At 60.3% G+C, this 22,109-nt stretch overlaps 2 non-coding genes across 2 annotated transcripts; both read left to right on the forward strand.

Moving 5' to 3' along the window:
- Positions 1-12,626: 12,626 nt before the first annotated feature.
- LOC131873170 (5S ribosomal RNA) lies at positions 12,627-12,745 on the forward strand. Its single transcript, XR_009371189.1, has one exon. It is a non-coding gene; the product is annotated as a 5S ribosomal RNA (ribosomal RNA).
- Positions 12,746-20,551: 7,806 nt separating this feature from the next.
- LOC131873172 (5S ribosomal RNA) lies at positions 20,552-20,670 on the forward strand. The gene has a single exon (XR_009371190.1). It is a non-coding gene; the product is annotated as a 5S ribosomal RNA (ribosomal RNA).
- The last annotated feature ends 1,439 nt before the right edge of the window (positions 20,671-22,109 follow it).

Here is a 22,109-nt window from a genome sequence, read left to right on the forward strand (position 1 = left end):
GCTCCCTAAGGTGAGCTTCTCCTCCATAGGCAATTCCGCTCTTATCGGTCACGTTTGTGTGCCCGAATTTCGCAGGCACCTCATGGGAACTCATGAGAAAAGACTCGAGAAGAAGAGCTCGCTCACGGGAGAGAGAAGCCAAGGAGACCACGAGAGTGCTGAGAGTGGAGCGCTGAATAGGCGGGAGAAGCCTGCGCGTATAAACGGAGATATATATCCAATTGCAACGAAGGAACGTTGCCAAAGATCGAGAACAATGGCAGAAATGCTAGTAACGTGCACTTCGGGACAACGCACACCGACACCCCAAACATCGAAAGAGTCGCGATGCTCCGCAACCTACGTGCAAAGCGGGTCGCACACCGGGTAAGGGAGTGAGAGCCCCAAACATAGCTGGGCGAGGCGCTCACTCCGCTCTTTATATCTCGTTAATACCGCCAAGGAAATGGCACAAGCACACACACACAAGCATCCTCGGAAGAGGACAGTTCGAGTGACAGGTCAAATCCAAGAGTTCCGAAGACTACCTCCAGGAACAATCGGGAACAAGGACCGATTACAAGTCGTCGAGTCTGTTACTGGGCGAACACGAGATGCGCACAGGAAATCGATCAGCCTCACAATGGCCCAAGGCCAGAGATCGGACTGCTACGATTTACCCCAACAATCATCGTGCCACTCTTCGCAGAGAGGTGATAGACGCCAACGAGCCCGCGCATAGCAATCGAGGTGTAAAAAGGGCGTTGAAGGCAGGAAGCCTGGACGAAAGAGGCTACGAGTTCACCTCGAAGCGGTCTAAGAATCGGGCGCACTTGGGGCGACTACCAGTGCCAACCCCTTATCCCGCGGTGCGTCCGACACACAGAAATTTCCAAGGCGGCCAAGGAGCCTCCCCGCATAGCAATCGGGGTGTGAGGTTACGGATGCAGCATTGATAGCAATCGAGGTGTGAGGCGAAGGATGCAGAAGTGAGAGCCGAGGGATGTAGCAGAGATAGCAATCGGGGTGTGTGATGCAGAAGAGATAGCAATCGAGGTGTGCGGTGGGAAGGGCCCAGCAGCCAGAATGCATGAAGCGACGGATGAAGCAGTTGATGACAACCGGGCTGTGAGGAGAGGAGGGATGCAGCCAAGAAAGCAATCAGGGCTCGAGGCAAGGGATGCATCAAGGATAGCAATCATGTTGTGAGGCGAGATTCCAAAGGCTAAACGTGAGAGGCTGCAGGGTCGACTCAGAGAGGTCTATGCATGTGAGAGGCTGAAAGCAAGGTCGACTCGGAGCGGGTCTATGCATCGGGCGCGCGTTGGGGCGACTACCAGTGCCAACCCCTTATCCCGCGACGCGTCCGACAAAGAGAACGTTCCAAAGGCGGCAGAGGAGGTTACCAGCCGAAGGATGCAGTAGCAATAACAGGTATAGTTCCGCGGCGGCCGAGAAGACTCACCGCATAGGAATCGGGATGCGAGGCGAGGGATGCGGCGGGAAGGCCCCGACGGCTAAACGGAAGAGGCTGCAGGGCCGCCTCGGAATGGTCCAAGCATCGGATGCGATTGGGACGACTACCAGTGCCAACCCCTTATCCCGCGATGCGTCCGATACACAGATAGTTCCAAGGCGGCCGAGGAGCCTCACCGCATATCAATCGGGGTGCGAGGCGAGGGATGGGGCGGGAAGGCCCCAACGGCTAGACGGAAGAGGCTTCAGGGCCACCTCGGAATGGTCCAAGCATCGGACGCGCTTGGGGCGACTGCCAGTGCCAACCCCTTATCCCGCGATGCGTCCGATACACAGATGGTTCCAAGGCGGCCGAGGAGCCTCACCGCATAGCAATCGGGGGTGCGAGGCGAGGGATGGGGCGGGAAGGCCCCAACGGCTAGACGGAAGAGGCTTCAGGGCCGCCTAGGAATGGTCCAAGCATCGGACACGCTTGGGGCGACTACCAGTGACAGCCCCCTATCCCGCGATGCGTCCGATACGAAGATGGTTCCAAGGCGGCCGAGGAGCCTCACCGCATAGCAATCGGGGTGCGAGGTGGGGGATGCGGCGAGATGGCCCCAACGGCTAGACGGAAGAGGCCACAGGGCCGCGTCGGAATAGTCCAAGCATCGGACGCGCTTGGGGCGACTACCAGTGACAACCCCTTATCCCGCGATGCGTCCGATACGAAGATAGTTCCAAGGCGGCCGAGGAGCCTCACCGCATAGCAATCGGGGTGCGAGGTGGGGGATGCGGCGAGATGGCCCCAACGGCTAGACGGAAGAGGCTGCAGGGCCGCCTCGGAATAGTCCAAGCATCGGACGCGCTTGGGGCCACTACCAGTGACAACCCCTTATCCCGCGATGCGTCCGATACGAAGATAGTTCCAAGGCGGCCGAAGAGCCTCACCGCATAGCAATCGGGGTGCGAGGTGGGGGATGCGGCGAGATGGCCCCAACGGCTAGACGGAAGAGGCCACAGGGCCGCCTCGGAATAGTCCAAGCATCAGACGCGCTTGGGGCGACTACCAGTGACAACCCCTTATCCCGCGATGCGTCCGATACGAAGATAGTTCCCAGGCGGCCGAGGAGCCTCACCGCATAGCAATCGGGGTGCGAGGCGAGGGATGCGGCGAGATGGCCCCAAAGGCTAGACGGAAGAGGCTGCAGGGCTGCCTCGGAATAGTCCAAGCATCGGACGCGCTTGGGGCGACTACCACTGCCAACCCCTTATCCCGCGATGCGTCCGATACACAGATAGTTCCGAGGCGGCCGAGGAGGTGGGGGATGCAGCGAGATGGCCCCAACGGCTAGACGGAAGAGGCTGCAGGGCCGCCTCGGAATAGTCCAAGCATCGGACGCGCTTGGGGCGACTACCAGTGACAACCCCTTATCCCGCGATGCGTCCGATACACAGATAGTTCCGAGGCGGCCAAGGAGCCTCACCGCATAGCAATCGTGGTGCGAGGTGGGGGATGCGGCGAGATGGCCCCAACGGCTAGACGGAAGAGGCTGCAGGGCCGCCTCGGAATGGTCCAAGCATCGGATGCGCTTGGGGCGACTACCACTGCCAACCCCTTATCCCGCGATGCGTCCGATACACAGATAGTTCCAAGGCGGCCGAGGAGCCTCACAGCATAGCAATCAGGGTGCGAGGCGAGGGATGCGGCGAGAAAGCCCCAACGGCTAGAGGGAAGAGGCTTCAGGTCCGCCTCGGAATGGTCCAAGCATCGGACGCGCTTGGGGCGACTACCAGTGACAACCCCTTATCCCGCGACGCGTCCGATACACAGATAGTTCCAAGGCGGCCGAGGAGCCTCACCGCATAGCAATCGGGGTGCGAGGCGAGGGATGCGGCGAGAAGGACCCAACGGCTACACGGAAGAGGCTTCGGGGCCGCCTCGGAATGGTCCAAGCATCGGACGCGCTTGGGGCGACTACCAGTGACAACCCCTTATCCCGCGACGCGTCCGATACACAGATAGTTCCAAGGCGGCCGAGGAGCCTCACCGCATAGCAATCGGGGTGCGAGGCGAGGGATGCGGCGAGAAGGACCCAACGGCTAGACGGAAGAGGCTTCGGGGCCGCCTCGGAATGGTCCAAGCATCGGACGCGCTTGGGGCGACTACCAGTGACAACCCCTTATCCCGCGACGCGTCCGATACACAGATAGTTCCAAGGCGGCCGAGGAGCCTCACCGCATAGCAATCGGGGTGCGAGGCGAGGGATGCGGCGAGAAGGACCCAACGGCTAGACGGAAGAGGCTTCGGGTCCGCCTCGGAATGGTCCAAGCATCGGACGCGCTTGGGGCGACTACCAGTGACAACCCCTTATCCCGCGACGCGTCCGATACACAGATAGTTCCAAGGCGGCCGAGGAGCCTCACCGCATAGCAATCGGGGTGCGAGGCGAGGGATGCGGCGAGAAGGACCCAACGGCTAGACGGAAGAGGCTTCGGGTCCGCCTCGGAATGGTCCAAGCATCGGACGCGCTTGGGGCGACTACCAGTGACAACCCCTTATCCCGCGACGCGTCCGATACACAGATAGTTCCAAGGCGGCCGAGGAGCCTCACCGCATAGCAATCGGGGTGCGAGGTGAGGGATGCGGCGAGAAGGACCCAACGGCTAGACGGAAGAGGCTTCGGGTCCGCCTCGGAATGGTCCAAGCATCGGACGCGCTTGGGGCGACTACCAGTGACAACCCCTTATCCCGCGACGCGTCCGATACACAGATAGTTCCGAGGCGGCCGAGGAGCCTCACCGCATAGCAATCGGGGTGCGAGGCGAAGGATGCGGCGAGAAGGACCCAACGGCTAGACGGAAGAGGCTTCGGGTCCGCCTCGGAATGGTCCAAGCATCGGACGCGCTTGGGGCGACTACCAGTGACAACCCCTTATCCCGCGACGCGTCCGATACACAGATAGTTCCAAGGCGGCCGAGGAGCCTCACCGCATAGCAATCGGGGTGCGAGGCGAGGGATGCGGCGAGAAGGACCCAACGGCTAGACGGAAGAGGCTTCAGGGCCGCCTCGGAATGGTCCAAGCATCGAACGCGCTTGGGGCGACTACCAGTGACAACCCCTTATCCCGCGACGCGTCCGATACACAGATAGTTCCGAGGCGGCCGAGGAGCCTCACCGCATAGCAATCGGGGTGCGAGGCGAGGGATGCGGCGAGAAGGACCCAACGGCTAGACGGAAGAGGCTTCAGGGCCGCCTCGGAATGGTCCAAGCATCGGACGCGCTTGGGGCGACTACCAGTGACAACCCCTTATCCCGCGACGCGTCCGATACACAGATAGTTCCGAGGCGGCCGAGGAGCCTCACCGCATAGCAATCGGGGTGCGAGGCGAGGGATGCGGCGAGAAGGACCCAACGGCTAGACGGAAGAGGCTTCAGGGCCGCCTCGGAATGGTCCAAGCATCGGACGCGCTTGGGGCGACTACCAATGACAACCCCTTATCCCGCGACGCGTCCGATACACAGATAGTTCCGAGGCGGCCGAGGAGCCTCACCGCATAGCAATCGGGGTGCGAGGCGAGGGATGCGGCGAGAAGGACCCAACGGCTAGACGGAAGAGGCTTCAGGGCCGCCTCGGAATGGTCCAAGCATCGGACGCGCTTGGGGCGACTACCAGTGACAACCCCTTATCCCGCGACGCGTCCGATACACAGATAGTTCCGAGGCGGCCGAGGAGCCTCACCGCATAGCAATCGGGGTGCGAGGCGAGGGATGCGGCGAGAAGGACCCAACGGCTAGACGGAAGAGGCTTCAGGGCCGCCTCGGAATGGTCCAAGCATCGGACGCGCTTGGGGCGACTACCGTTGCCAACCCCTTATCCCGCGATGCGTCTGATACACAGATAGTTCCGAGGCGGCCGAGGAGCCTCACCGCATAGCAATCGGGTTGCGAGGCAGATTATTGGGAAGGGAACCCCCTGGGATGCGGCTCAAGCAGTGCCCAAAGGGACTGGAATGCGGAATCACATCGAGAGACCCAAATGCTATACGAGGGCTCAAATCGAATTATCGATTTGGCCACGACATGGACGCATCGGAACGACTACCTTTGCCGAACCACTCGCAATTGCATCCATACCGAAACCAATAGACATTTCCGTTAGAGCCCTCGCATAGCATTCGGGAATCTCGCATGCCCCTCTAAATCGACCAATGCTGGCGCTCAATGAAAATCCGAGCGCTACCACCGTTCGAGCGCCAGCATTGGTCGAGTTAGAGGGGCACGGGGGAGAATGCTCCAGTCAACACCTCCCCTATATAAGTTATTTGTCCGATTCTCGCACAACCGTAGTCTGCCTCGTCGAATCAAACAACGGTCCCAGATTCCGACTTCCGTTCCGTAGAGACCCAAAAGCTAGATGGAGGCTCGCAAGAAAGAGAGTCGGCGCATAGCAATCGGGTTTCTCGAACGTTTAGGGACCGAGCTCACTTGCGGATAGGGCAAAATCCGCCAAGCAACCCAAAAGCTAGACGGGGGCTCGAATCGAATCGCCTAGGCGGCCACAACAACGACGTGTTGGATCGACTACCAGTGCCAAACCATTCAGCAAGACTAGTCTGTGTCGAGGCCGGATAGAGATTCTCAGAGAGCGCCCGCATAGCATTTAGGAGACCTGCCGCGTCCCTCACACTCGACAAATGGTGGTGCACGTTTATAAATCCGAGCGATCCCAACCCTTTCAAGCACCAACATCGGTCGAGATAGAGGGGCACGGAGGGGGCTGCGTGAGACAACACAGTCCCCTATATAAGTTATTTGTCCGATTCTCACACATCCGAAGAATGGTCATCAAATCGGACAACAGCCCAAACTTCCGACTTCCGTCCCAGAAAGCCCAAGAGCTATCTAAAACGTTCATGGCCGGAACTCGATCGCGGCTATACCAGTCCGCCAAGCAACCCAAAAGCTAGACTGGAGCTCTAGTCGAATCACCTCTGTGGCCATTGCAAGGACGTGTTGGAGCGACTACCATTGCCGAACCATTCCGCAGGTCGAGTCCATACCAAGGCCGCATAGAGATTCACGATGAGCTCCTGCATAGCAATCAGGAGACTTGCCGTGTCCATCACAATCGATAAATCCTGGTGCAAGATTTTTGCATCCGAGCGCTCCAACCAGTCGAGCACCAGCATCAATCGACATAAACGGGCACGGGGGGAGGATGCTCGAGAACACTACCTCCCCTATATAAGTTATTTGTCCGATTCTCAAGCAGCCGAAGTCTGGTCATCGAATCGGGTCAAAGACCACAACTTCCGACTTTACCCACAATGCAAGTCATCGAATCGAACATCGGCCCCCGAGTCGGACTCCATGCGTATGTCAGGTCATCGGACCCAAATTCCGCCTTCCTGCGCATGGCGGGCCATCAATATCAACTCGGTCATCGGACCCAAACTCCGCCTTTTTGCGTATGGCACGCCTTCAAATCGGTCATCGGACCCAAATTCCGCCTTCCTGTGCATGGCGGGCCATCAACATCAACTCGGTCATCGGACCCAAATTCCGCCTTTCTGCGCATGGCACGCCATCAACTCGGTCATCGGACCCAAATTCCGCCTTCCTGCGCATGGCAGGTCATCGGACACAAATTCAGACCTCGCCAATATGCCTACGTATCGAATCGGTCATCGGACCCAACTTCCGACTTCATCCATACTGTAGGGTCTTTGAGGTTGGCGCGGTGCGCTCAACCCAGGGAGTCGACCCATCGAAGCATACACCTCCCCTATATAAGCTATTTGTCCGATTCCCACACCTGTGTAGTTTGCACCTCTGACCAGGACATCGACCCCAACTTCCGAACTCGACTGCAACGACGGCACCAGCGCCTTGGTGCGCACCTTGCGACGCACAGTCCCAACATTCGCCTTCCTGCACATGGCAGGTCATCGGACCCAAATTCCGACCTCGCGAGTATGCCTACATATCGAATCGGTCATCGGACCCAACTTCCGACTTCATCCATACCGTAGGGTCTTTGAGGTTGGCGCGGTGCGCTCAACCCGGGGAGTCGACCCAACGAAGCATACACCTCCCCTATATAAGCTATTTGTCCGATTCCCACACCTGTGTAGTTTGCACCTCCGATCAAGACATCGACCCCAACTTCCGAACTCGCCTCCAACGACCGAACCAGCGCCTTGGTGCGCACCTTGCAACGCACAGTGCCAACATTCGCCTTCCTGCACGTGGCAGGTCATCGGACCCAAATTCCGACCTCGCGAGTATGCCTACATATCGAATCGGTCATCGGACCCAACTTCCGACTTCATCCATACCGTAGGGTCTTTGAGGTTGGCGCGGTGCGCTCAACCCGGGGAGTCGACCCAACGAAGCATACACCTCCCCTATATAAGCTATTTGTCCGATTCCCACACCTGTGTAGCTTGCACCTCCGATCAGGACATCGACCCCAACTTCCGAACTCGACTAAAAAGACCGCACCAGCGCCTTGGTGTGCACCTTGCAACGCACAGTGTCAACATTCGCCTTCCTGCACATGGCAGGTCATCGGACCCAAATTCCGACCTCATGAGCATACCTACTAATCGAATCGGTCATCGGACCCAACTTCCGACTTCATCCATACCGTAGGGTCTTTGAGGTTGGCGCGGTGCGCTCAACCTGGGGAGTCGACCCATCGAAGCATACACCTCCCCTATATAAGCTATTTGTCCGATTCCGACACCTGTGTAGTTTGCACCTCCGCTCAGGACATCGACCCCAACTTCCGAACTCGCCTGCAACGACCGAACCAGCGCCTTGGTGCGCACCAAAAGTGCGCACTTTTGGAGGGCACTTTTCTGCGCTCCAAAGGTGCGCACTTTTGGAGGGCACTTTTTGGAGGGCACTTTTCTGCGCTCCAAAGGTGCGCACTTTTGGAGGGCACTTTTTGGAGGGCACTTTTCTGCGCTCCAAAGGTGCGCACTTTTGGAGGGCACTTTTTGGAGGGCACTTTTCTGCGCTCCAAAGGTGCGCACTTTTGGAGGGCACTTTTTGGAGGGCACTTTTCTGCGCTCCAAAGGTGCGCACTTTTGGAGGGCACTTTTTGGAGGGCACTTTTCTGCGCTCCAAAGGTGCGCACTTTTGGAGGGCACTTTTTGGAGGGCACTTTTCTGCGCTCCAAAGGTGCGCACTTTTGGAGGGCACTTTTTGGAGGGCACTTTTCTGCGCTCCAAAGGTGCGCACTTTTGGAGGGCACTTTTTGGAGGGCACTTTTCTGCGCTCCAAAGGTGCGCACTTTTGGAGGGCACTTTTTGGAGGGCACTTTTCTGCGCTCCAAAGGTGCGCACTTTTGGAGGGCACTTTTTGGAGGGCACTTTTCTGCGCTCCAAAGGTGCGCACTTTTGGAGGGCACTTTTGTGCACTCCAAAGGTGCGCACTTTTGGAGGGCACTTTTCCTGTGCTCCAAAGGTGCACACCTAGGTGAGCACCTTCGACCACACCTTGTAGCACACCAAACTCTGACTTTCGACTTCATCCGCAATGCAGGGTCTTTGAGGTTGGCGCAATGCGCACAACCAGGGGAGTCGACCCATCAAACCCAACACCTCCCCTATATAAGCTATTTGTCTGATTCTCATACATGCGTAGCCTGCAGGAGCAATTAGGACATCGACCCCAACTTTCGGCTTCTAAACGAAAACAAGGTCTTTGAGGTTGGTGTAATGCGAACAACTAGGGGAGTCAACCCATCAAACCCAACACCTCCCCTATATAAGCTATTTGTCTGATTCTCATACATGTGTAGTCTACAGGAGCAATTAGGACATCGACCCCAACTTTTGACTTCTTAACGAAAACAAGGTCTTTGAGGTTGACGTAATGCGCACAACCAGGGGAGTCGACCCATCAAACCCAACACCTCCCCTATATAAGCTATTTGTCCGATTCTCATACATGTGTAGCCTGCAGGAGCCATTAGGACATTGACCCCAACTTTTGACTTCTTAACGAAAACAAGGTCTTTGAGGTTGGCGTAATGCGCACAACCAAGGGAGTTGACCCATCAAACCCAACACCTCCCCTATATAAGCTATTTGTCTGATTCTCATACATGTGTAGCCTGCAACAACGATTAGGACATCCACCCCAACTTCTGAATTCGTCTGCGTTGACCGCACCAAAGGTGCACGCCTTGGTGCTCACCAAAATCCGACTTCCGACTTCTTCTGCTATGCGGGGTCTTTGAGGTTGGCGCAGTGCGCACAACCAGGGGAGTCAACCCACCGAATGCAACACCTCCCCTATATAAGCTATTTGTCTGATTCTCATACATGCGTAGACTGCAGCAATGATTAGGACATCCACCCCAACTTTTGACTTCTTAAACAAGACAGGGTCTTTGAAGTTGGTGCAGTGCACACAACCAGGGGAGTCGACCCATCAAACGCAACACCTCCCCTATATAAAGCTATTTGTCCGATTCTCATACGTGTAGTCTGCAGCAGCGATTAGGACATCGACCCCAACTTCCGAATTCGTTTGCATTGACCGCACCAAAGGTGCACGCCTTGGTGTGCACCCTGGAGTGCACTTTGGTGCTCACCTCGGTGCACACTTTGGTGTGCACCTCGGTGTGCACCAAAGGTGCGCACCTTGGAGCGCACCAAAGGTGTACACTTTGGAGCGCACCACATAGGGTCTTTGAGAGGTTGGCGCAGTGCGCACACCAAGGTGGGTGTTGAGGTGCGTGCCGAGGTGGGTGGGTGCTAGGGTGCGCTCCATGGTGGGTGCCAGGGTGGGTGCGTGCTAGGGTGGATTCCAAAGAGGGTCATAGGGTGGGTGCCAAGGTGGGTTGGTGATATAGTGGGTTCAAAGGTGGGTACTAGGGTGGGTTCCAAGGTGGGTCACAAGTTGGGTGCCAGGATGCGTGGGTGTTAGGTTGGGTGCCAAGGTGGGCTCCTGCGTGGGTGGGTGCTAGGGTGGGTTTCAAGGTGGACGCGAGGGCGGGTGCCAAGGTGGGTAACAAGTTGGGTGTTAGGATGGGTGAGTGCTAGAGTGGGTGCCAAGGTGGGTGGGTGCTAAGGTGGATGCCAAGGTGGTTCACAGGGTGGGTGGGTTCTAGGGTGAGTTCCAAGGTGGGTCACAGTCACAGGTTCAGTGCTAGGGTGGGTGTCAAGGCGGGTGTCGAGGTGCCTGGGTGCTAGGGTGTGGATGCCAATGTGGGTCATAGGGTGGGTACTAGGGTGGGCTGCAATGTGGGTGCCAAGGTGGGTAACATGCTCGGTGGGTTCTAAATTGGGTGCCAGGGTGGGTGTGCACCCACCTTGCCCGAGGTGGGTGCCAAGGTGCCAGTGTGGGTGGGTGCTAAGGTGGATGCCAAGGTGGGTGAGAAGGTGGGTGATAGGTTGAGTGGTAGGATGGGTGGGTGCCAAGATGGGTCACAGGGTGGGTGCAAGGGTGGGTAGGTGCTAGGGTTGGTGTCAGGGTGGGTGGGTGCTAGGTTGGGTTCCAAGGTGGGTGCGAGGGTGAGTGTGTCAAGGTGGGTCACAGGTTAGGTGCTAGGATGGGTGAGTGCTAGGGTGCAAAGGTGCCAGGGTGGGTGCTAGGATGGGTCGATGCTAGGGTGAGTGGCAAGGTGGGTCCACAAGTGTCAAGGTGGGTGCCGAGGTGGGTGCCAAGTCGGCGACTGCTATGGTGGATGCCAAGGTGGGTCACGGGGTGGGTGCCAAGTTGCTAGGTTGGGTTCCAAGGTGGGTGCCAACGTGGGTGCTAGGGTGCGTGGGTTAAAGGGTGTGTCACAACGTGGGTGCCAGGATGGGTGCGCACCCACACTGGCCAAGACGGGTGCGGGTGCAAGGTTGGGTTCCAAGCCCGGTCACAGGCTGGGTGCTAGGATGGGTGGGTGCCAAGGTGGGCACCAGGGTGGGTGCACCCACCCTGGCCAAGGTGGGTCACGGGGTGGGTCCTAGGGTGGGTAACGGGGTGGGTACTAAGGTGCGTGCCAAGGTGGGTCATAGGGTGGGTGCCAAGGTGGGCACCAGGGTGGGTGTGCACCAACCCTAGCCAGGGTAGGTCACGGGGTGGTTGTCGGGGTGGGCGTCAAGGAGCCAAGGTGGGTGGCAAGTAGCCAAGTTGCGTGCCAAGGTGGGTGTCGGGGTGGGTGCCAAGGATCCAAGGTGGGTGCCAAGGAACCAAGGTGGGTGTCTGGGTGGGTGCCGAGGTGGGAGCCAGGGTGGGTCCCAAGGTGAGTGCAAAGGTGGGTGCCAGGGTCAAGGTGAGTGCCAATGTGGGTTCCAAGGTGCCAGGGTCAGGGTGAGTGCCAATGTGGGTTCAAAGGTGCTAAGTTGGGTGCGAGGTTGGGTGCGAGGGTGGGTGGGTGCCAAGGTGTGCTAGGTGGAAGCCCGGGTGGGTCGGCATCCCATGGGTGTCGAGTTGGGTGCCTGATGGGTGCTTCTTGTCAAGTTTTAGTCGTCGGGACTCATTTCGAGCCTTAGAGGTCGTTTCTTGTCCGGTTGCCCTGTCTTCGACCTGGGAACCCAATTTTGGTCCTCGGGTCCCATTTTTTTTTGTCTCGCATCCCACTTTTGGCCTGTGGCCTTTTCGGGGTCGATTCTCGTTTTGGGCATCAGAGCATGTTTCTTCTCCTAAAACCCAATATTTGTTTATTAAGTCTCGGAACACATTTTTGTTCTCGTGGACCCATCATGGGTCTTGGAACGCATTTGTGGTCCTTGGGTCCCATTTTGCATCCCGAAACTTGTGTTTTGGTGCTTGATCCCTATTTTGGGTGCCCACCTTGCACCAAGTGCGCACCCGGGGCAAACCGAGCGCCTTGGTGCACCGGGGCAAGATCGAGCGTGCACCCGAGGCGCCCCGAACATGCACCAAGGTGCACTCGGCCCACATGTGAGCGCAGGTCGTTGCGCCCGAGGTGGTGTGTGGGCACCGCGTTGCAGACGGGACACTGCACGCACACGACGCCCCCTCCAGGTGCACGCACGTAGGCCGGGCCGGGTGCACACCCGACGCCCTAGCAAGGTGCGCGCACCCGGGCAGGGCTCACACTTGGCGAACGGGGCGCACTTCGCGAGGGAGGGTGTGCACCTCGACGGGGGTGGGTGGCCGGGGTGGATTCGCACGTGGGTCGCGGTTTGCTAAGTACACACTGCGACAAGCTCATAACGGGTGCGATCATACCAGCGTTAGTGCACCGGATCCCATCAGAACTCCGCAGTTAAGCGCGCTTGGGCCGGAGTAGTACTGGGATGGGTGACCTCCCGGGAAGTCCCGGTGTTGCACCCTTTTTTAGTTTTTCGCCGGGCGTCGCAATGCTATTTGAATAAACCTTTTGCCCGTTTGCGTTCTCGTCGGGGCCGGGCCGGGCCGGGGTGCGCTGCCCGCACTACCGCGCGCGCGGGGGGCGACACCGAGCGCGCACCCGAGGCGCCCCGAGCACACAGGCCACGGTGCAACCCGGGCGTTGTGCGCGCACCCCGGTGCGCCCGAGGTGCTGCGCGCGCACCCAGGTGAAATCGGTGTGCACCTCGGCCAGTGCGCGCTCGGTCGAGTCGCGCACGTTGGCCAAGGTGCACGGTGATGTTTCTTACTCTAAGGTTCCGCACCAGACGCCCGGGACAGTGTGAGCGAAGCTGGGCGGGGCCGGGTGCGCGGCCGGGGCAGGTGCACGCAGCTGGAGAGAGCTTTGGAGCACACTTCGGAGCGCACCAATGATGCGCTCCATTCAAAAGTTTCCTGAAAAGGCAAAAAAAGTTGAGATTATAGAATTTCCCACTTGAGAGATTGTAAAAAAAAAAAATTTAAAATGAAGGAAACGCGGGTGCCAAGGTGTGCGCAGCCCAGCCAAGGTGTGCGCACCAAGGCGCCCACCCTGGCGAAGGTGCACGCAAGGTGCGCACCCGAGGCAAACCGGACAATTAACCCAACTTTCGACTTCGCGCGCACCTTGGAGCGCACTTCGGAGCGCTCCTTGGTGCGCACCAATCTTGGGCACCTCGGAGTGCACCATGGCGCCCACCAAGGTGCGCACCCGGGGCAAACCGAGCTCCGACTTCGTGCGCACCTTGGAGCGCACGAAAGGTGCGCACCATGGCGCCCACCAAGGTGCGCAGCCCAGCCAAGGCGTGCGCATCAAGGTGCGCACCCTGGCGAAGGTGCGCACCCGGGGCAAACCGAGCTCCGACTTCGTGCGCACCTTGGAGCGCACAAAAGGTGCGCAACCCAGCCAAGGTGTGCGCACCCCGGTCAAACCGAGCTCCGAATCGTGCGCACCAGAGGTGCACGCCATCGTGCGCACCTTGGAGCACACTTCGGAGCCCTCCTTGGTGCGCGCCGATGTTGCGCACCTCGGAGCGCACCCGGGGAAAACAATGCAATTAACCCGACTTTCGACTTCGTGGGCACCTCGGAGCGCTCTCGGGTTCGCACCTCGGAGCACACCGAGGTGCGCACCTTTGATGCGCTGCCTTCACCAATTTCCAGAAAAGGCAAGAAAACATTGAGAAGGTGTGCGCACCGAGGTGCCCACCCTGGCGAAGGTGCACGCGAGGTGCGCACCCGGGGCAAACCGGGCTCCGACTTCGTGCACGCCGCACCTTGGAGCACACTTCGGAGCGCTCCTTGGTGCGCACCAGGGCGCGCAACCCAGCCGAGGTGCCCACCCCGGCGAAGGTGCACGCGAGGTGCGCACCCGGGGCAAACCGGGCTCCGACTTCGTGCACGCCATGGTGCCCACCGCGGCGAAGGTGCACGCGAGGTGCGCACCCGGGGCAAACCGGGCTCCGACTTCGTGCACGCCGCACCTTGGAGCACACTTCGGAGCGCTCCTTGGTGCGCACCATGGTGCCCACCAGGGCGCGCAACCCCGCCGAAGGTGCACGCGAGGTGCGCACCCGGGGCAAACCGGGCTCCGACTTCGTGCACGCCGCACCTTGGAGCACACTTCGGAGCGCTCCTTGGTGCGCACCATGGTGCCCACCAGGGCGCGCAACCCCGCCGAAGGTGCACGCGAGGTGCGCACCCGGGGCAAACCGGGCTCCGACTTCGTGCACGCCATGGTGCGCACCGCGGCGAAGGTGCGCACCCGGGGCAAACCGGGCTCCGACTTCGTGCACGCCGCACCTTGGAGCACACTTCGGAGCGCTCCTTGGTGCGCACCAGGGCGCGCAACCCAGCCGAGGTGCCCACCCCGGCGAAGGTGCACGCGAGGTGCGTACCCGGGGCAAACCGGGCTCCGACTTCGTGCACGCCGCACCTTGGAGCACACTTCGGAGCGCTCCTTGGTGCGCACCATGGTGCCCACCAGGCCGCGCAACCCAGCCAAGGTGTGCGCACCAAGGTGCACGCGAGGTGCGCACCCGGGGCAAACCGGGGTCCGACTTCGTGCACGCCGCACCTTGGAGCACACATCGGGGCGCTCCCGGGTTCGCACCGGCGTTGCGCACCGTGGTGGGCACCTCGGAGCACACCAAGGTGGGCAGCGAGGTGCGCACCTTTGATGCGATGCCTTCACTAATTTCCATAAAAGGCAAAAAAAAAACGAGATTTTAAAATTTCCGTTTTGAAAGATAGTGAGAAAAAGGGAATGCTGGTGCCATCTTGAGCCCGCCCTGGTGCGCAGCCCAGCCAAGGTGTGCGCACCAAGGTGCCCACCCTGGCGAAGGTGCGCGCCCGGGCAATTAACCCAACTTCCAACTTCGCGCGCGCCAGGGTGGGAGCGCACCCAACAACCGGGCCTGGGAAGAGCCAATGCGAGAAACCCCACCAAACGCTCTGACAAAAAAAGAGGGGGCGCTCCAGTAACCCCGCTTCGGAGCGCACCCTGGGCAAACCCAGCCAAGGTGCCCACCCCGGCCAAGGTGCAGGCGAGGTGCGCACCCGGGGCAAACCGGGCTCCGACAACGTGCACGCCGCACCTTGGAGCACACTTCGTAGCGCTCCCGGGTGCGCACCTCAGAGCACACCAAGGTGGGCAGCGAGGTGCGCACCTTTGATGCGCTGCCTTCACTAATTTCCAGAAAAGGCAAAAAAAAAAGGAGATTTTAAAATTTCCGTTTTGAAAGATAGTGAAAAAAACGGAACGCGCGTGCCATCTTGAGCCCGCCCTGGTGCGCAGCCCAGGTAAGGTGCCCACCCTGGCAAAGGTGCGCACCCGGGCAATTAACCCTACTTCCGACTTCGTGCGCGCCAGGGTGGCAACCGGGCCTCGGAAGAGCCAATGCGAGAAACCCCACCAAACGCTCCGACAAAAAAAGAGGCGGCGCTCCAATAACCCCGCTTCGGAGCGCAGCCGGGGCAAACCCAGCCAAGGTGCCCACCCCGACGAAGGTGCACGCGAGGTGCGCACCCGGGGCAAACCGGGCTCCGACAACGTGCACGCAGCACCTTGGAGCACACTTCGAAGCACTCCCGGGTGCCCACCGGCGTTGCGCACCGTGGTGGGCAGCGAGGTGCGCACCTTTGATGCGCTGCCTTCACTAATTTCCAGAAAAAGGCAAAAAAAAATGAGATTTTAAAATTTCCGTTTTGAAAGATAGTGAAAAAAAAGGAACGCGGGTGCCATCTTGAGCCCGCCCTGGTGCGCAGCCCAGGCAAGGCATGCGCACCAAGGTGCCCACCCGAGGTGCACACCCGGGGCAAACCGGGCTCCGACTTCGTGCAGGCCGCACCTTGGAGCACACTTCGGAGCGCTCCTTGGTGCGCACCATGGTGCCCACCAGGGCGCGCAACCCAGCCAAGGTCTGCACACCAAGGTGCCCACCCCGGCGAAGGTGCACGCGAGGTGCGCACCCGGGGCAAACCGGGCTCCGACTTCGTGCACGCCATGGTGCCCACCGCGGCGAAGGTGCACGCGAGGTGCGCACCCGGGGCAAACCGGGCTCCGACTTCGTGCACGCCGCACCTTGGAGCACACTTCGGAGCGCTCCTTGGTGCGCACCATGGTGCCCACCAGGGCGCGCAACCCAGCCAAGGTGTGCGCACCAAGGTGCACGCGAGGTGCGCACCCGGGGCAAACCGGGGTCCGACTTCGTGCACGCCGCACCTTGGAGCACACATCGGAGCGCTCCCAGGTTCGCACCAGCGTTGCGCACCTTTGATGCGCTGCCTTCACTAATTTCCAGAAAAGGCAAAAAAAAACGATATTTTAAAATTTCCGTTCTGAAAGATAGTGAAAAAAACGGAACGCGGGTGCCATCTTGAGCCCTTCCTGGTGCGCAGCCCAGGCAAGTTGTGCGCACCAAGGTGCCCACCCTGGCGGAGGTGCGCGCCCGGGGCAAACCGGGCTCCGACTTCGTGCACTGCATGGTGCCCACCAAGGCGCGCAACCCAGCCAAGGTGCCCACCGCAGCGAAGGTGCACGCGAGGTGCACACCCGGGGCAAACCGGGCTCCGACTTCGTGCACGCCGCACCTTGGAGCACACTTCAGAGCGCTCCTTGGTGCGCACCAGGGCGCGCAACCCAGCCGAGGTGCCCACCCCGGCGAAGGTGCACGCGAGGTGCGCACCCGGGGCAAACCGGGCTCCGACTTCGTGCACGCCATGGTGCCCACCGCGGCGAAGGTGCGCACCCGGGGCAAACCGGGCTCCGACTTCGTGCACGCCGCACCTTGGAGCACACTTCGGAGCGCTCCTTGGTGCGCACCATGGTGCCCACCAGGCCGCGCAACCCAGCCAAGGTGTGCGCACCAAGGTGCACGCGAGGTGCGCACCCGGGGCAAACCGGGGTCCGACTTCGTGCACGCCGCACCTTGGAGCACACATCGGGGCGCTCCCGGGTTCGCACCGGCGTTGCGCACCGTGGTGGGCACCTCGGAGCACACCAAGGTGGGCAGCGAGGTGCGCACCTTTGATGCGATGCCTTCACTAATTTCCATAAAAGGCAAAAAAAAAACGAGATTTTAAAATTTCCGTTTTGAAAGATAGTGAGAAAAAGGGAATGCTGGTGCCATCTTGAGCCCGCCCTGGTGCGCAGCCCAGCCAAGGTTTGCGCACCAAGGTGCCCACCCTGGCGAAGGTGCGCGCCCGGGCAATTAACCCAACTTCCAACTTCGCGCGCGCCAGGGTGGGAGCGCACCCAACAACCGGGCCTGGGAAGAGCCAATGCGAGAAACCCCACCAAACTCTCTGACAAAAAAAGAGGGGGCGCTCCAGTAACCCCGCTTCGGAGCGCACCCTGGGCAAACCCAGCCAAGGTGCCCACCCCGGCCAAGGTGCAGGCGAGGTGCGCACCCGGGGCAAACCGGGCTCCGACAACGTGCACGCCGCACCTTGGAGCACACTTCGTAGCGCTCCCGGGTGCGCACCTCAGAGCACACCAAGGTGGGCAGCGAGGTGCGCACCTTTGATGCGCTGCCTTCACTAATTTCCAGAAAAGGCAAAAAAAAAAGGAGATTTTAAAATTTCCGTTTTGAAAGATAGTGAAAAAAACGGAACGCGCGTGCCATCTTGAGCCCGCCCTGGTGCGCAGCCCAGGTAAGGTGCCACCCTGGCAAAGGTGCGCACCCGGGCAATTAACCCTACTTCCGACTTCGTGCGCGCCAGGGTGGCAACCGGGCCTCGGAAGAGCCAATGCGAGAAACCCCACCAAACGCTCCGACAAAAAAAGAGGCGGCGCTCCAATAACCCCGCTTCGGAGCGCAGCCGGGGCAAACCAAGCCAAGGTGCCCACCCCGACGAAGGTGCACGCGAGGTGCGCACCCGGGGCAAACCGGGCTCCGACAACGTGCACGCAACACCTTGGAGCACACTTCGAAGCACTCCCGGGTGCCCACCGGCGTTGCGCACCGTGGTGGGCAGCGAGGTGCGCACCTTTGATGCGCTGCCTTCACTAATTTCCAGAAAAAGGCAAAAAAAAATGAGATTTTAAAATTTCCGTTTTGAAAGATAGTGAAAAAAAAGGAACGCGGGTGCCATCTTGAGCCCGCCCTGGTGCGCAGCCCAGGCAAGGCATGCGCACCAAGGTGCCCACCCGAGGTGCACACCCGGGGCAAACCGGGCTCCGACTTCGTGCAGGCCGCACCTTGGAGCACACTTCGGAGCGCTCCTTGGTGCGCACCATGGTGCCCACCAGGGCGCACCCGGGGCAAACCGGGCTCCGACTTTGTGCACGCCGCACCTTGGAGCACACATCGGAGCGCTCCCAGGTTCGCACCAGCGTTGCGCACCTTTGATGCGCTGCCTTCACTAATTTCCAGAAAAGGCAAAAAAAAACGATATTTTAAAATTTCCGTTCTGAAAGATAGTGAAAAAAACGGAACGCGGGTGCCATCTTGAGCCCTTCCTGGTGCGCAGCCCAGGCAAGTTGTGCGCACCAAGGTGCCCACCCTGGCGGAGGTGCGCGCCCGGGGCAAACCGGGCTCCGACTTCGTGCACTGCATGGTGCCCACCAAGGCGCGCAACCCAGCCAAGGTGCCCACCGCAGCGAAGGTGCACGCGAGGTGCGCACCCGAGGTGCACACCCGGGGCAAACCGGGCTCCGACTTCGTGCACGCCGCACCTTGGAGCACACTTCAGAGCGCTCCTTGGTACGCACCAGGGCGCGCAACCCAGCCAAGGTGCTCACCCCGGCGAAGGTGCACGCGAGGTGCGCACCCGGGGCAAACCGGGCTCGGACTTCGTGCACGCCGCACCTTGGAGCACACATCGGAGCGCTCCCGGGTTCGCACCAGCATTGCGCACCTTTGATGCGCTGCCTTCACTAATTTCCAGAAAAGGCAAAAAAAAGAAAAAAATGAGATTTTAAAATTTCCGTTTTGAAAGATAGTGAAAAAAACGGAACGCGGGTGCCATCTTGAGCCCGCCCTGGTGTGCAGCCCAGGCAAGTTGTGCGCACCAAGGCACCCACCCTGGCCAAGGTGGGTCACGGGGTGGGTCCTAGGGTGGGTAACGGGGTGGGTACTAAGGTGCGTGCCAAGGTGGGTCATAGGGTGGGTGCCAAGGTGGGCACCAGGGTGGGTGTGCACCAACCCTAGCCAGGGTAGGTCACGGGGTGGTTGTCGGGGTGGGCGTCAAGGAGCCAAGATGGGTGGCAAGTAGCCAAGTTGCGTGCCAAGGTGGGTGTCGGGGTGGGTGCCAAGGATCCAAGGTGGGTGCCAAGGAACCAAGGTGGGTGTCTGGGTGGGTGCCGAGGTGGGAGCCAGGGTGGGTCCCAAGGTGAGTGCAAAGGTGGGTGCCAGGGTCAAGGTGAGTGCCAATGTGGGTTCCAAGGTGCCAGGGTCAGGGTGAGTGCCAATGTGGGTTCAAAGGTGCTAAGTTGGGTGCGAGGTTGGGTGCGAGGGTGGGTGGGTGCCAAGGTGTGCTAGGTGGAAGCCCGGGTGGGTCGGCATCCCATGGGTGTCGAGTTGGGTGCCTGATGGGTGCTTCTTGTCAAGTTTTAGTCGCCGGGACTCATTTCGAGCCTTAGAGGTCGTTTCTTGTCCGGTTGCCCTGTCTTCGACCTGGGAACCCAATTTTGGTCCTCGGGTCCCATTTTTTTTTGTCTCGCATCCCACTTTTGGCCTGTGGCCTTTTCGGGGTCGATTCTCGTTTTGGGCATCAGAGCATGTTTCTTCTCCTAAAACCCAATATTTGTTTATTAAGTCTCGGAACACATTTTTGTTCTCGTGGACCCATCATGGGTCTTGGAACGCATTTGTGGTCCTTGGGTCCCATTTTGCATCCCGAAACTTGTGTTTTGGTGCTTGATCCCTATTTTGGGTGCCCACCTTGCACCAAGTGCGCACCCGGGGCAAACCGAGCGCCTTGGTGCACCGGGGCAAGATCGAGCGTGCACCCGAGGCGCCCCGAACATGCACCAAGGTGCACTCGGCCCACATGTGAGCGCAGGTCGTTGCGCCCGAGGTGGTGTGTGGGCACCGCGTTGCAGACGGGACACTGCACGCACACGACGCCCCCTCCAGGTGCACGCACGTAGGCCGGGCCGGGTGCACACCCGACGCCCTAGCAAGGTGCGCGCACCCGGGCAGGGCTCACACTTGGCGAACGGGGCGCACTTCGCGAGGGAGGGTGTGCACCTCGACGGGGGTGGGTGGCCGGGGTGGATTCGCACGTGGGTCGCGGTTTGCTAAGTACACACTGCGACAAGCTCATAACGGGTGCGATCATACCAGCGTTAGTGCACCGGATCCCATCAGAACTCCGCAGTTAAGCGCGCTTGGGCCGGAGTAGTACTGGGATGGGTGACCTCCCGGGAAGTCCCGGTGTTGCACCCTTTTTTAGTTTTTCGCCGGGCGTCGCAATGCTATTTGAATAAACCTTTTGCCCGTTTGCGTTCTCGTCGGGGCCGGGCCGGGCCGGGGTGCGCTGCCCGCACTACCGCGCGCGCGGGGGGCGACACCGAGCGCGCACCCGAGGCGCCCCGAGCACACAGGCCACGGTGCAACCCGGGCGTTGTGCGCGCACCCCGGTGCGCCCGAGGTGCTGCGCGCGCACCCAGGTGAAATCGGTGTGCACCTCGGCCAGTGCGCGCTCGGTCGAGTCGCGCACGTTGGCCAAGGTGCACGGTGATGTTTCTTACTCTAAGGTTCCGCACCAGACGCCCGGGACAGGTGAGCGAAGCTGGGCGGGGGCGGTGTGTGCGCGGCCGGGGCAGGTGCACGCAGCTGGAGAGAGCTTTGGAGCACACTTCGGAGCGCACCAATGATGCGCTCCATTCAAAAGTTTCCTGAAAAGGCAAAAAAAGTTGAGATTATAGAATTTCCCACTTGAGAGATTGTAAAAAAAAAAAATTTAAAATGAAGGAAACGCGGGTGCCAAGGTGTGCGCAGCCCAGCCAAGGTGTGCGCACCAAGGCGCCCACCCTGGCGAAGGTGCACGCAAGGTGCGCACCCGAGGCAAACCGGACAATTAACCCAACTTTCGACTTCGCGCGCACCTTGGAGCGCACTTCGGAGCGCTCCTTGGTGCGCACCAATCTTGGGCACCTCGGAGTGCACCATGGCGCCCACCAAGGTGCGCACCCGGGGCAAACCGAGCTCCGACTTCGTGCGCACCTTGGAGCGCACGAAAGGTGCGCACCATGGCGCCCACCAAGGTGCGCAGCCCAGCCAAGGCGTGCGCATCAAGGTGCGCACCCTGGCGAAGGTGCGCACCCGGGGCAAACCGAGCTCCGACTTCGTGCGCACCTTGGAGCGCACAAAAGGTGCGCAACCCAGCCAAGGTGTGCGCACCCCGGTCAAACCGAGCTCCGAATCGTGCGCACCAGAGGTGCACGCCATCGTGCGCACCTTGGAGCACACTTCGGAGCCCTCCTTGGTGCGCGCCGATGTTGCGCACCTCGGAGCGCACCCGGGGAAAACAATGCAATTAACCCGACTTTCGACTTCGTGGGCACCTCGGAGCGCTCTCGGGTTCGCACCTCGGAGCACACCGAGGTGCCCACCCTGGCGAAGGTGCACGCGAGGTGCGCACCCGGGGCAAACCGGGCTCCGACTTCGTGCACGCCGCACCTTGGAGCACACTTCGGAGCGCTCCTTGGTGCGCACCAGGGCGCGCAACCCAGCCGAGGTGCCCACCCCGGCGAAGGTGCACGCGAGGTGCGCACCCGGGGCAAACCGGGCTCCGACTTCGTGCACGCCATGGTGCCCACCGCGGCGAAGGTGCACGCGAGGTGCGCACCCGGGGCAAACCGGGCTCCGACTTCGTGCACGCC

This window comes from Cryptomeria japonica, unplaced genomic scaffold (assembly GCF_030272615.1).
Source record: "Cryptomeria japonica unplaced genomic scaffold, Sugi_1.0 HiC_scaffold_1147, whole genome shotgun sequence".
NCBI classification, from domain to species: Eukaryota; Viridiplantae; Streptophyta; class Pinopsida; order Cupressales; family Cupressaceae; genus Cryptomeria; species Cryptomeria japonica.